Below are 14,373 nucleotides of genomic sequence, written 5' to 3'. Positions count from 1 at the left end.
AATCACTAGGACACATCAGGCTCATGTTTCTCATAAACACAAGAATGAAAAAACTTAACACATTCGTGCCGAGACCTGCCAAATTTGCTAAATCTTACTAAGAATATATCTATATATATAAAAACATAATTTTTTGTCATTTTTTAATTATTTAATGCCTCTTTTTTTACAAATTCTAAAAAGCATAACTCAAAAAATGTAACATAAAAATGTTTTTTAATGTCAGAATAAATTTAATTTTGTTATATTTATTTTGTTTAATTACCATAAAAGCACATTTGGATTTTATATTTTTTTCTTTAATATTTGACTTAATTATTATAACATATTTCTCAGAAATTTGTATATAGTGCGCCTACAATTATTTGTAGGATTTTAAATGTGCCCTGACTTCAAAAGGTTTGAGAGCCACTGAACTAAGGTGCTGCAACTATGAGTTGATGCTTCTCATCTCTGTCCCTTCTTGTCTGTCCGTCCCTGTCTGTCTGTCTCTCTCACAAAAAGGAGGGCTAGAGTGAGGAATTGAGTTTGACGATCTGGAAAGAGCTGAGACAGAAGGAGGATAAGGAGAGTGGGCAGCTTGTCATAGAGGAGGAAGCAGCTGTTTGTCCCCAGGGGCAGCCTCAAGCTGAGGTCAGAGCCGAGATGGGGGAGTGCCCTTAGGGCAGGTGACAGAGTCCAGGGGAAGCTGACAAGTGGGTGTGACAGCATTTGGAGCCCCACCCCATGGGTCTAAAAGTCACTGAACTAGGGGAGAAGTGCCCCAGGAGACAAGTCATGGGCCCAACCTCTGTCTTGGGGTAGACACCCAGGCACAGGCCAGGGTTGTGTCTTTGTGTGTGTGTGTGTGTGTGTGTGTGTGTGTGCACACATGCGCGCACACACCCAGAAAAGGACATAGCACATTATGTGCAAGCAACCAAAGCATCCATCAGTGAATGAACAGATAAATACAATGTGATCCATCCATCCAATGAAATATCACTCAGCTCTAAGAAGAAAGGAGGTTCTAGCATGTGCTACAATGTGGATAAACCTTGAGGACATTGTGCTGAGTGAAATCAGTCACTCACGATTTCACATATAAAAGGTACTTAGAGCCCTGGCTGGTTGGCTCAGTGGTAGAGTGTTGGCCTGGTGTGTGGAAGTCCTGGATTCAATTCTCAGCCAGAGCACACAAGAGAAGCGCCCATCTGCTTCTCTACCCCTCCCCCTCTCTTTTCTCTCTATCTCTCTCTACCCCTCCCACAGCCAAGGCTCCATTGGAGCAAAGCTGGCCCAGGTGCTGAGGATGGCTCCATGGCCTCCACCTCAGGTGCTAGAATGGCTCTGGTTGCAATGGAGCAATCCTCCAGGTGGACAGAGTATCACCCCCTAGTGCGTTTGCCGAGTGGATCCAATCGGATGCATGCAAGAGTCTGTCTCTCTGCCTCCCCGCTTTTTACTTCAGAAAAATACAAAAAATAAAAAAGGAAAAGAAAAGAGAAGGTACTTACAGAAGTTAAGTTCATAGCAACAGAAAGTAGAATATTGGCCTGACCAGGTGGTGGCTCAGTGGATAGAGCGTCTGACTGGGATGTGGACCCAGTTTTGAGACCCCGAGACCCGGGATCTTTTTTTTTTTTTTTTTAACAAATAGGTCGACTTGACATTATAATGTGCTGAGGTCGCCAGCTTGAGCACGAGCTCATCTGGTTTGAGCAAGGCTCACCAGCTTGAGCCCAAGGTCACTGGCTCAAGCAAGGGGTCACTTGGTCTGCTGTAGCCCCCCAGTCAAGGCACATATGAGAAATCAATCAATGAACAACTAAGGAACCACAACGAAGAATTGATATTTGTCATCTCTCTCCGTTCCTGTCTGTCTGTCCCTATCTGTCCCTCTCTCTGACTCTCATCTCTCCTACAAAAAAAAAAAAAAAAGAAAAAATATTGAATGCCAGGAGTTAAGGGAAGAGGGAATGGGGAGTTGGTGTTTAATAGGGACTGAGTTTTAGTTTTGCAAGGTGAAAACATTTTGGAGATGAATGCTAGTGTTGGTTGCACAACAGTGTGAATACACTTAATGCCACTGCACTGTACACTTAAAAATGGTCAAATGATAGCCTTGGCCAGGTAGTTCAGTTGGTTAGAGCATAGTCCCCATATGCCAAGGTTTTGAGTTCAATTCCTGGTCAGGGTACATAAATGAATCAACCAATGAATGCATGGATAAATAGAACAACCAACCGATGTTTCCCTGTCTCTCTTTCTCTCACTCTCCCTTCTTCTCTCTCTACAATCAATAATCTTCATTGTGGCATCTGAGTTATTCATTGATTGCTTTCTCATATGTGCCTTGACGGGGGCTATAGCAGAACGAGTGACCCCTTGCTCAAGCCAGCGACCTTGGGCTCAAGCCAGCGACCCCGTGCTCAAGCTGGTGAACCTGCGCTGCAAGCCAGCGACCTCAGGTTTGGAACCTGAGCTCTCCACCTCCCAGTCCTACTCCCTATCCACTGTGCCACCATCTGGTCAGGGTATAAATAATTTTTTTAAATTGTAGTTTGATGGCTATTTAATTGATGGCCAGGAAATAAAGCCCTTGTAGTTGCCTGGTACCAGGTCGGGACATTCGCTCAGCCCCTCCGTCACAACCCCTCCCCCTCACCATTCCATCATCACTTCCCCATTTTTTCATCTGTCTATCAGCTGAGCAGTCCGGCTGGACCCTGTTTGCTTGTGGCTCCTGTTTACTGTCCTGTACAAGAGATGCAGCCGGGTCAGTGTGTGCATCATGAGCTCATTTGGACCGAGGCTGTGTGCAATTCTGTCAGATGAATGTTCCATGCTGGGAGTTTGTTTGTTTTTTAATGATTCAAGGATTTATTAAGCTATACATATAACATGAAGTGCTAGTTGCATTAGCAAAAGATCAGTGTAAAAACACTCCATATTTCTGCACTGTCAATTTAAAAGAATTTTGTTCTGTCTTGGCCAGTGGTGCAGTGGGGTACAGCGTCATCCCTGAGCAGCAAGGTCGCCAGTTCGATCCCAAGGGCTCCGTCTCCACCCCACAATTGCCGGTTGGAACCCCCGTCAGGGTACGTATGAGAAACAATCAGTGGGTGTGCAACTAAGTGAAATAACAAGTTGAGGATTCTCTCTCTCCTATCTTCTCTCTCAAATCAATGGAAAAAAGAAAAAGAATTCTATTCTATTATTACAATTACTATGAACTTACTGGATACTTTAGGCTCCTGCTACTAAAGAAATATATCACATTTTCTTTTAATTTGCCTCACTTGTTTGCACATAGAAATAATTCAAAGGGTGATCATGGAAATTGTGGGGGGGAGGGACCCAGTCCTCAAATACAAGAGCTCTTCTTTGAAGACATCAATTGTGCTTCTTATCCAACTCTAAAGCCCAAGGGTTAGCTCAGACCCTGTCACAAAGAACTCGCCATCAAAGAGGGAAGCCAGACCCCGAAGTACATGCCGGAATCATCCAAGAGCAAAGTTTGCTGGGAAGATGGAAGTGATCTCTCCCTCCCCTTTGCTCCTGTGACATTGCATTTGACTGAAAGGACCAGTCAGGTTCCTTTCTGGACTCCAACCTTCTCATTTCATCCCAACAACCCTCAACTTGTCTGCACAGAGTATGCACCTACTGTTTGTTAAATATATTAATATTTGTCCACTAGTCTATTCAGTAAGCAAATAGAGGAATTAAATGGTCTTGAATGTTTAAATTTTTGTTGTTTGTTCGTTCTAGTGGTTGAAAGGTACAGACTTGTATTCTCGCCAACAGGTAAGAAGCACAGAGCGGCCTGACCTGTGGTGGCGCAGTGGATAAAACATCGACCTGGAAATGCTGAGGTCGCTGGTTCGAAACCCTGGGCTTGCCTGGTCAAGGCACATATGGGAGTTGATGCTTCCAGCTCCTCCCCCCTTCTCTCTCTCTCTCTCTGTCTCTCTCCCTCTCTCTGTCCTTTCTAAAAATGAATAAATAAATTTTAAAAAAATTAAAAAAAAAAAAAAAAAAAAAAAAAAAAGAAGCACGGAGCTCTGTTAGCTGGAAGGCGGGTTTACAGGATGTCCGGACCCCACGGAGCAGCATCCAGCGGAGCAAAGGCAGGAAGCGTGTGGTCCGGTGGGGGGCGTGAAAGGGGAGGTCAGCGTCTGTCCAGGTGCAGGGGGTGGGGGAGGGGGGCTGGCACCACAGTGATATTAAGAAAGGTGATCGTTTAAGCATATCTAAAATATATGCTTGCCTGACCAGGCAGTGGCACAGTGGATAGAGCCTCGACTGGGTCGTGGAGGACCCAGGTTTGAGACCCCAAAGTCACCAGCTTGAGTGTGGGCTCATCCGGTTTGAACAAGGCTCACCAGCTTGAGCCCAAGGTCGCTGGCTCAAGCAAGGGGTCAATCGGTCTGCTGTAGCCCCCTCCCCCCCAAGGCATATATGAGAAATCAATCAATGAACAACTAAGGAACCGCAACGAAGAATTGATGTTTCTCATCTCTCTCCCTTCCTGTCTATCTGTCCCTCTTTCTGACTCTCTCTGTCTCTGCCACAAAATAAATAAATAAAATAATATATATATATTTTTTTGTTTGTTTGTTTGTTTGTTTTTTTTAAAACTGTAAAGCTGGCGCCTGACCTGTGGTGACACAGTGGATCAAGCATTGACCTGGAATGCTGAGGTCACCGGTTCAAAACCCTGGGCTTGCCCAGTCAAGGCACATATGGGAGTTGATGCGTCCTGCTCCCTCCCCACTTCTCTCTCTCTCTCTCTCTCTCTCTCTCTTCTCTAAAATGAATAAATAAAAATAAAAAAATTTAAAAAAAAAACTGTAAAGCTGCAACACATAATTTTTACACCCAGTGACAATAAAATAATGAAAAGTGCCTACTAGCGTTCAGTAAAGAAGCAGCCCTGGCCAGGCAGCTCAGGTGGCTAGAGTCGTCCCCAAGCACCAAGGTTGTGGGTATGAGCTCTAGTCAGGACAAATACAAGAATCAACCAATGAATGCATGAATGGATGGAGCAACAAATGAACAAATGGATGTTTCTGTCTTTCCCCACACCGTCTCTAAAATCCATTTAAAAAAAATAAAGAAACATGAAAAGAGAAATGTGTTTTTACTAACCTTAAAACAAAACAAAACCCAGAGTCTATCTAATGGGTCGCCAATAGATGGGTGTTTGAATTGTTTCCAGCTGGGGCTCATTACAAGGAGCGCAGCAGTGAGCACTGGTCCCGCGTCCCCTGGCAAACGTGTGCACCCATTTCTGCTGGGCACAGAGAAGGGGGTGTGCACATGGCCATCTTTCTTAGATTCTGCCAACCGTTTCCCAAAGGGGTTGTCCCAGCATATCCTCCCACAACAGTGCAGGAGGACAGGTCGCTGTTTCTGCCCCACAAAGGGTGGCCTGGGGAGAGGGCTGGGCTGTGGGAAAACGCCTCCATCTGTCCCCACAGGGCCGGGGAACTGCCTCCTCCAACCCTGCCTCCTCCGCTGGGCTCAAAGCCAAATCTCTCCCATCGTTTCCCTGGCCTTCTTCCCACCTACGTCACACCAACGCCAACCGGCCAAATCCGGCCCATCGTGTCGCCCAGCAGGGCTCCTGGTGTGACCTCTTCCTAGCTGTCCGGCCAAGCCTCAGTTTCTGCATCTGTCAAATGGGGATAAAAAAGAAAAGAGGCCTTGGCTGATTGGCTCAGTGGTAGAGCGTCGACCCGGTGTGTGGAGGTCCAGGGTTTGATTCCTGGCCAGGGCACAAAGGAGAAGCACCCATCTGCTTCTCCACCCTTCCCCTCTCCTCTCTCACTCTCTCTTTCTTCTCCTCCCGCAGCCATGGCTCCATTGGAGCAAAGTTGGCCCAGGCGCTAGGATGGCTCAGTTGCAGCAGAGCAATGCCCCAGATGGCAGAGCATCACCCCTTAGTGGGCTTGCCGGGTGGATCCTAGTCAAGTGCATGCAGGAATCTGCCTCTCTGCTTACCTGCTTCTCACTTCAGAAAAATACAAAAAAAAGAAAAGAAAAAAGCTGTGTGCCCATTAAATGTGTTCAGGCATGCCTCCATTCAGGAGATGCATGTTTTTATGTCAATGACTTTGCAAGATTCATGGAGCCCAATGAACCCTCTAAAAATATTTCAGCAGCAGGCACACATTTTTACAGTCGTGATATGTGCATAAAGCATAACATCTTTTCTTTATAGCAGGGGTCGGGAACTCACGAGCCAGATGTGGCTCTTTTGTTGGCTGCATCTGGCTCACAGACAAACCTTTAATAAAAAAAATAATAATGTTAAAAATATAAAACATTCTCATGTATTACAGTCCATTCATTTCCTACTGCTCATGTTTATGGTTGTGGGTGGCTGGAACCAATCACAGCTGTCCTCTGAGACAACACCAGTTTTTATTGGATAATGCGTAATGTACACAGGTTGTTGTATGGCTCTCACGGAATTACATTTTAAAATATGTGGCATTCATGGCTCTCTCAGCCAAAAGGGTCCCGACCTCTCCTTTATAGCATAGGTCAAGAGCATGGACCCTGCAACCAGACTGCCTGGATTCAAATCCTAGCTCTCCAATTAACCAAATGTGCCACCTTTAAAAAATATTATTGAATGATTTTAGAGAGAAAGGGAGAAGTGAGAAACATTAATTTGTTGTTCTACTTATTTATGCATTCATTGGTTGATTCTCTTATGTGCCCCAACCAGGGATTGAACCCACAACCCTGGCACATTGGGATGAATCTCCAACCAGGGGCCAGTTGTGTCACCTTAGAGGTTACTTAACCTCTCTGGTCCAGTTTCCCCATTTATCAAAGTGGATCAAACAGTACCTGTCTCAATGAGTAGTGAGATTAAATGAGCTGATACATATAAAGCACTTATGATATGTCATAAGTGCTGAATAAATATTAGGTGTTGCTGTTTTATTATATTATGTGGTTGCCATAAGGTTTACTTGAATTCACACACATGAGTACCTAGAATAGTGTATGGAACTTAGTACATGTTGCAGGGAAGACAAGATCTTGGTGGCAACTGGCAGTCTCTACCATACTTCCCATAATGCCTCTGAGACATTTGTGGAGCCTTCTCACAGCCAAACACACATACCACCATTCCACCCTATGTATATGTCCACAAATTCTTTGACCATTCTCCCTTCGGGGGGGGGGTGTGATTAATTCTCCCATCCGTAGTGTGTGAGCCAGACTTCATGGATTGCTCCTAACACATAGAATATGGTTGGTGTGATGGTGTTTGACTTCTGAGGCTAGGTCAGAGGAGACATGGCTCCTCTCTCCCGGCTTTCTCTGGCATGTTTGCTCCAGGGGAAGCCAGCCACTGTATCTTTGAGAAGCCTGTGAAGAGACCCATATGGCAAGGACTTGGGGCTTTCCGCCGACAGCCACAGTCTTGCCTTTGGATGACGGTAGCCCCGCTGACGTCATGAGACTGAGCCAGGACTATCCAGCTAAGTCACTTTCTAATTCCTGACTGAAACGGAAATAACAAACACTTATTGTTATTTTGGGGCACAGTGTTGGAGCAACTCATTGTGCAGCAATAGACGAAAAGAGGAAACCTCTCTGACATCTTGTGTTCTCCCTGAGCTAGCCCCAGACTTGAGGGACAAATTGTCTCAGCTCTCAGGTCCCTACTTACAGCTGGCTTCGAGCTGGTCATTTCAGTTACAGATTTTCCAGCTTTCAGTCTTTCTGGGCACATGGAAAAGCATTCTTCCTCACTCTTTTTTTTTTTTTTTTAAGAGAGAGCAGCATCAATTCATAGTTGCTTCATTTCAGTTGTGCATTGATTGCTTCTCATACGTGCCTTGACTGGGGTTTGGGCCTTGGGCTCAATTCAAGACAGCAACCCCTTGCTCAAGCCAGCAACCTTGGGATCCTGTTGATCATCCTGTGTTCAGGCCAGAGACCCCCATGCTCCAGCTGGCGAGCATGTGCTTCAGTCGGTGACCTCGGGCTTTCAAGTCAGCAACCTCAGCGTTCTGGGTTGATGCACTGCACCACCAGTCATCAGGCTTCCTTACTCTCTTGAAGTCATGTGGCCACGTGACTCAATTTGGCCAATGAGACAGGTGTTCCATGTGGGTGGAATCGTTGGCGAATGATTGTGGGTTTTCTCCTTTCTTTTTCTTTTCCTCTTCTAGACTCCTGACAAGCCAACCATAAAAACACAAGTGAAAAAAAAGTTTTTGTTTTAGGCCACTGATATGTGAGGATTGTCTGCTACAGCAACATAACCCAGCTCACCCTGACTAATACAGGCATCTTTCCTGCCCCCTCCCCCCTGCCTGGCTCAGCAGGCCTCAGCTTCACAACCAAATCTATCATTTTCTTTCTTTCTTCAGTCTCTCTCCCTACCCCAGTTCAGAGGCCCTCCCTTTCCCTCCCGTTTTTAATAACCTCAGGTACAGAAGAGTAAATAAAACATAATTTTCACATATAAAAACAGCCAGCCCTTACTTACTTTTTTGCTATGTGCTATTCTAAATTTGTTAGACATTTTACATTATTTAATCATTGGGACAACTCTGTAATGTCAGAACTCTTGTTATCCCATTTTATGGATGAAACGGCTGTGGCACAGAGAAGTTACCTGATTTGCCTGAGGTCTCCCAATTAAGTGACAGAGCCTGTTATAAAGTACCGCACCCCAGATTCTTTTTTTTTTTTTTTTTTTCTTTTCTTTCTTTTACCGGGGGAGAGCGCGAACGCAGTCCCCCACTACCACAAATTATGCAGTCGAGTTTCCCACATTTGGGGAAATCGCAGGGGTCAGCACACTCGGAGTGCAATGAGTGAGCCTCACCCTGGGGAAACCACCTTCGTGATCATGGTATCTCCCCTGCCAGGTAAGTATGCACCCCAGATTCTGAAAGGCACTGTACCTCATTTCATCGAGTTCACATAGAAACATCCAGTCCAGATAAATTTTGAGGAGTTTTATTAGAGGAGAAAATTTATTAATATGCTGGCCACATATGGCTGACACGGGGCATCTGCAAGCCCAAATTGTGCAGTGCCAAAAATAGTTCAGAAGCTGCTTATATACCCTTGATCACACACGGGCGGGGGAGAGCATGACGTCAAGGTAAAAGCTGGCAACATTTGTTTAGGGCAGGGGTCGGGAACCTTTTTGGCTGAGAGAACCATGAACGCCACATATTTTAAAATGTAATTCCATGAGAGCCATACAACGACCCGTGTACATTACTCATTATCCAATAAAAATTTGGTGTTATCCCAGAGGACAGCTGTGATTGGCTCCACCCACCCGCAACCATGAATATGAGCGGTAGGAAATGAATGGATTGTAATACATGAGAATGTTTTATATTTTTAACATTATTGTTTTTTTATTAAAGATTTGTCTGCAGGAGCCAGATGCAGCCATCAAAAGAGCCACATCTGGCTCGCCACATAGGTTCCCAACCCCTGGTTTAGGGGATACACAGAAACATTAAGACTCTTAAAGTAACACAATCAAAGACATTCACAAATCTTTCAGGTTCCTCTTCCCTCACTAACCTAGAGGCATTTTATACTCAAGATTCAAGAAGGAAAGAACTACAATCAATGCAAGGTGGTAGGTAAATTCTGCCTCCTATTGAAAGAGAAAAAGTTTCTAGGTTAACCTTTATTTTAGATTTAAAACTGAATGACCTATTGTTCTTGCAAACATTGTTCTACATTCTTCTTCCTCCCCTCCCCAAAGGAAGGACGAGACAAGAAAGCCTGATAGGAAAGCTTGAACTTTCCTCCCAGAATATCAATATCAATTTTCAATTTTTTGGTACCTTACAACAAGCCTAATGATTAACTAAATTGAAATGCAGGCAGTCTGACCACCTCAGTACCCTTAACCATCTGATTCATGATAAATATATGAATTTACCAGAAATTCCAACTGCCCTTTTTTTGTCCCACCTGGCTGCCTGACCTCACCCTTACTTACTGGACAATCGCCCCTGAGGCAGAAGAGTTCCAGGAAGCTGGTCAACCTGCCCCAAGAAGGAAACCATAAAACGGTAAAAGGGAACATACCAGAACTTCTGACTCAGTACCCCCTCAGGCTCTCCCAAACACTATAAAAAATTCGCCCCTTAGTCTGTACCAGTGCCCTTCTCCCCGGAGAAGTGCCCGGCAGGGTTTCTTTCTTCATTTCAATAAAGGCTGTTACTCTGGTCTTTTCGGACTCCCACGGATTCCAACAGTTCACACCAAAGGTGGTGTTAGTATTATTTATTTCTTACTCATTCCATTTGCCCTCACCAATTATTTTTTCCTTCCCTGCCTCGTGTTTCTTGCATTATTTTCTTTGTAGGTGTTCTTACACGTTGTGTATTTTTGTTTGGGATGTAAGAATTTGAAATTTATGTCAACAGTAAATTTGGGTTGTAGGTCTCAGTCTGTTCATACTTTTTCACTCAGATCCACTTTTTTTAAAAAAATTTATTTTTCGATTATAGTTGATGTACACTATTATATGTTTTGAGTATACAACATAGTGATTAGACATTTACATAACTTATGAAGTGCTCCCCCAGTAAGACTAGTACCCATCTAACACATAGTTATTACAATATTACTGACTATACTCCCTATGCTGTGCTTTACATTCCTGAGACTGTTTTGTAACTACAAATTTATACTTCTTAATCTCCCCCCCTTTTTTTTTGAGAAGGAGAGAGAGGTAGGGAGAGAGAAAGAGACAGGAACATCGAGCTGCTCCTCTATGTGCCCTGAATGGGGAATGGAACCGGCAACTTCCGCGCTCTAGGACAAACGCTCCCACCAACTGAGCTACCCGGCCAGGACTATCCCTTCCCCTTTTTTACCCACCCCACAAACCTCCTTCTATCTGGCAATCATCAAAATGTTCTCTGTATCTACGACTTTGTTTCTGTTTTGTTATTTTGTTTATTTATTTATTTATTTATTTATAGATTCCACACATAAGTGAAATTATATGGTATTTGTCTTTCTCTGTCTTTTTCACTTAGCATAGTACCCTCTAGGTCCATTCATGTTGTTGCAGATTACAAGATTTTATTCTTTTTTATGGCTGAGTAAATTTCATTTCTTCTTTATCCATTCATTGGCTCCATTCTTCTAGTGTGCACAGCCTAGTCGGTTGCCTTCCACAGCTGCAGAATCCTCACCAGGGAACACCCCCGGGCACCTCCCCCCCCATGATGGACAGCAGGGTGCTTTGGATGCCCCACCAAGGTCATAATCATAAACGACATTGTGATGAACATCCTTGACCCTAGGGGGCGATTGTGACTTCTTCAGCCTCTTCAACAAAGTGAGGGGAATTGACAGTCTATGAAATCTGCAGATACTTAATTTAACTAAGTTTTACTAAATTGCACTTAAGTGCGGGTGCTCATCAAAGAAATAAAACCGGTTCTGCTTCCTGATTCTTCCTGCCTCACACCTGGCCCTGAGGCTTTGGAGCTTAGAAGTTGAGGAATTTACAGCCTTTGTTTTTCCACCTTGGTTTCCCTCCCATCTGACAACTTCTGCTTAGGTCACCGCATTAGCTACTATTGTAAATAGCTAATTCTGGGAAAGATAAGTGAGGGCAGCAGGAAGCCAATGGTGAGATTTTCTCAGTTGGGAGAAAGAGAATCTCACTCGGGTGTATGCGCCCCCTTGTGGTCTACCCGTTACATCTTTTTTTATTTTTTAAGTTTTGGTTTTTTTAAGACTATTCATTCAATTTTCAGAGAGGACGGTGTGGGGGGGGGGGAGCAGAAAGCATCAACTCCCCTATGTGCCTTGACCAGGCAAGCCCAGGGTTTCGAACCAGGGACCTCAGTGTTCCAGGTCGACACTTTATCCCACTGCGCCACCACAGGTCAGGCCATCCCATTACATCTTAAGTGAGTCTTGCCCAACCCCCACAACTATTAACTGCCAGTTGATTTATTCACATCTAAATTCAAATGATATTTATTGGGCACTATCTACATACTAGACCAGCAACATCCAACTGAAATATATGTGCAAGCCCCACATGTAATTTTAATCTTTCTGCTAGTCACATTAAAAAACTAAAGGAGACCCTGGCCGGTTGTCCAGTGGTTTAAGAGTATCCTGTGGCCTGACCTGTGGTGGCGCAGTAGATAAAGCATCGCCCTGGAATGCTGAGGTCACCAGTTCAAAACCCTGGGCTTACCTGGTCAAGGCACATATGGGAGTTGATGCTTCCTGTTCCTCCCTCCCCCTTCTCTCTCTCTCTCTCTCTCTCTCTCTCTCTCTCTCTCTCACTCTCTCTCCTCTCTAAAAATTAATAAAAGTAAAATTAAAAAAAAAAAAAGAGCATCCTGTGGGTTCGATCTCCACAGTCAGGGCACAGACGGAAGGCAGCCATGGAATGTAATACAGAGTAGAACAACAAATGCTTCCCTTGCTCCCCTCTCTCTCCCTTTATCTATCTGTCTTTCTTTCTATTTTTTAATTAATTTTTTTCTTTCTTTTTTGTATCTTTCCGAAGTGAGAAGCAGGGAGGCAGAGAGACAGACTCCCGCATGCAACTGACTGGGATCTACCCGGCATGCCCACTAGGGGGCGATGCTTGGCCCCTCTGGGGCATTGCTCCACTGAAACTGGAGCCATTCTAGCCCCTGAGGCAGAGGCCATGGAGCCATCCTCAGCACCCGGGCCAACTTTGCTCCATTGGAGCCTTGGCTGCCAGAGGGGAAGAGAAAGAAAGAGAGAAAGGAGAGGGGGAAGAGTGGAGAAGCAGATGGGCATTTCTCCTGTGTGCCCTGGATGGGAATCAAACCTGGGACTTCCACACGCCGGGCCAACGCTCTACAGTTGAGCCAATCGACCAGGGCTTTCTCTCTCTGTATTTAAAAAAAAATCAATAAAAATTAAGTTCTGGCCAGGTAGCTGGGTTGAGTGTCGTCCTGGAGTGCAGAGGTTGCCAGTTCAATTCCCCAGTCAGGGCACATACAGGAGCAGCTCAACGTTCCTGTCTCTCTCCCTGCCTCTCTCAAAATAAAAATAAAATAAATGAAAATAAATAATAAAAAAGTAAAAGAAATTAGTGACATTAATTATAATAATATATTTTATTAAGTCAATATACCCAAAAATTATCATTTCAATATACAACCAACTTAAAAACTATTGAGATATGTTACTTTCTTTTGTACTAAGCCTTCAAAATGTTCTCAGGACAGCACATGTTATTGAGGACACTAAATTTTTATTTAAAATAATTGATCTCGCCCTGGCTAGGTAGTTCACTTGGTTAGATGTCCTCCGGATACACTAAGGTTGCAAGTTTGATCTCCGGTCAGGGCACATACAAGAATCAACCAATGAATGCAGAAGTTAAGTGGAACAACAAATTGATGTTTCTCTCTTTCTTTCTAGAAAGTATTTTTTTAAAAATATTTGATATTTGTTTAGATTTTATAACATTTATAGTTGAAGTATGTTGTCCCAAACATGTTTAAAAGTTTCCCAATACAGGCCCTGGCCGGTTGGCTCAGCGGTAGAGCATCGGCCTAGCATGCGGAGGACCCAGGTTCGATTCCCGGCCAGGGCACATAGGAGAAGCGCCCATTTGCTTCTCTACCCCTCCGCCGCGCCTTCCTCTCTGTCTCTCTCTTCCCCTCCCGCAGCCAAGGCTCCACTGGAGCAAAGATGGCCCGGGCGCTGGGGATGGCTCTGTGGCCTCTGCCCCAGGCGCTAGAGTGGCTCTGGTCGCAACATGGCGACGCCCAGGATGGTCGCAACATGGTGATGCCCAGGATGGGCAGAGCATCGCCCCCTGGTGGGCAGAGCGTCGCTCCATGGTGGGCGTGCCGGGTGGATCCCGGTCGGGCGCATGCAGGAGTCTGTCTGACTGTCTCTCCCTGTTTCCAGCTTCAGAAAAATGCAAAAAAAAAAAAAAAAGTTTCCCAATACAGTAACTAAATAGATTTTTTTCTTCTAGATTTTACTGTTATTATCAAGGCCACTCCTTTTTCTTTTCTTTTTTTTTAGAGAGAGAGAGAGAAGGGAAGAAGGGGGTAGGTGAGAGATGAGACATATCAACTCATAGTTGCTTCACTTTAGTTTTTTTTACTGATAGCTTCTCATCTGTGCTTTAACCGGGGCAGGTGGCGGGGGGTGGGGGGGGGGTGGGGGGGAAGCTCAGGACCAGCTGGTGATCCCTTGCTTAAGCCAGCGACCTTGGGATCATGTTGAAGAGCCCGGACTCTAGCCAGCGACCTTGTGGTTTCCAACCTGGGCCTTCAGCCTCCAGGGTAGAGGCTCAATCCACTGCACCACCACCAGTCAGGTGAGGATCTCTCTCTCTCTCTCTCTCTCTCT

The 14,373-nt window shown here is 44.8% G+C and overlaps 1 non-coding gene across 1 annotated transcript; it reads right to left on the bottom strand.

The window, feature by feature from the left end:
• Window positions 1–8,732: 8,732 nt before the first annotated feature.
• LOC136401702 (U1 spliceosomal RNA) lies at window positions 8,733–8,896 on the bottom strand. The gene has a single exon (XR_010750709.1). It is a non-coding gene; the product is annotated as a U1 spliceosomal RNA (small nuclear RNA).
• Between the last annotated feature and the right edge of the window lie 5,477 nt (window positions 8,897–14,373).

This window comes from Saccopteryx leptura, chromosome 3 (assembly GCF_036850995.1).
Source record: "Saccopteryx leptura isolate mSacLep1 chromosome 3, mSacLep1_pri_phased_curated, whole genome shotgun sequence".
NCBI classification, from domain to species: Eukaryota; Metazoa; Chordata; class Mammalia; order Chiroptera; family Emballonuridae; genus Saccopteryx; species Saccopteryx leptura.
Note: the sequence above shows the minus strand (reverse complement) of the source record. Positions and strands in the feature narration are given on the sequence as shown.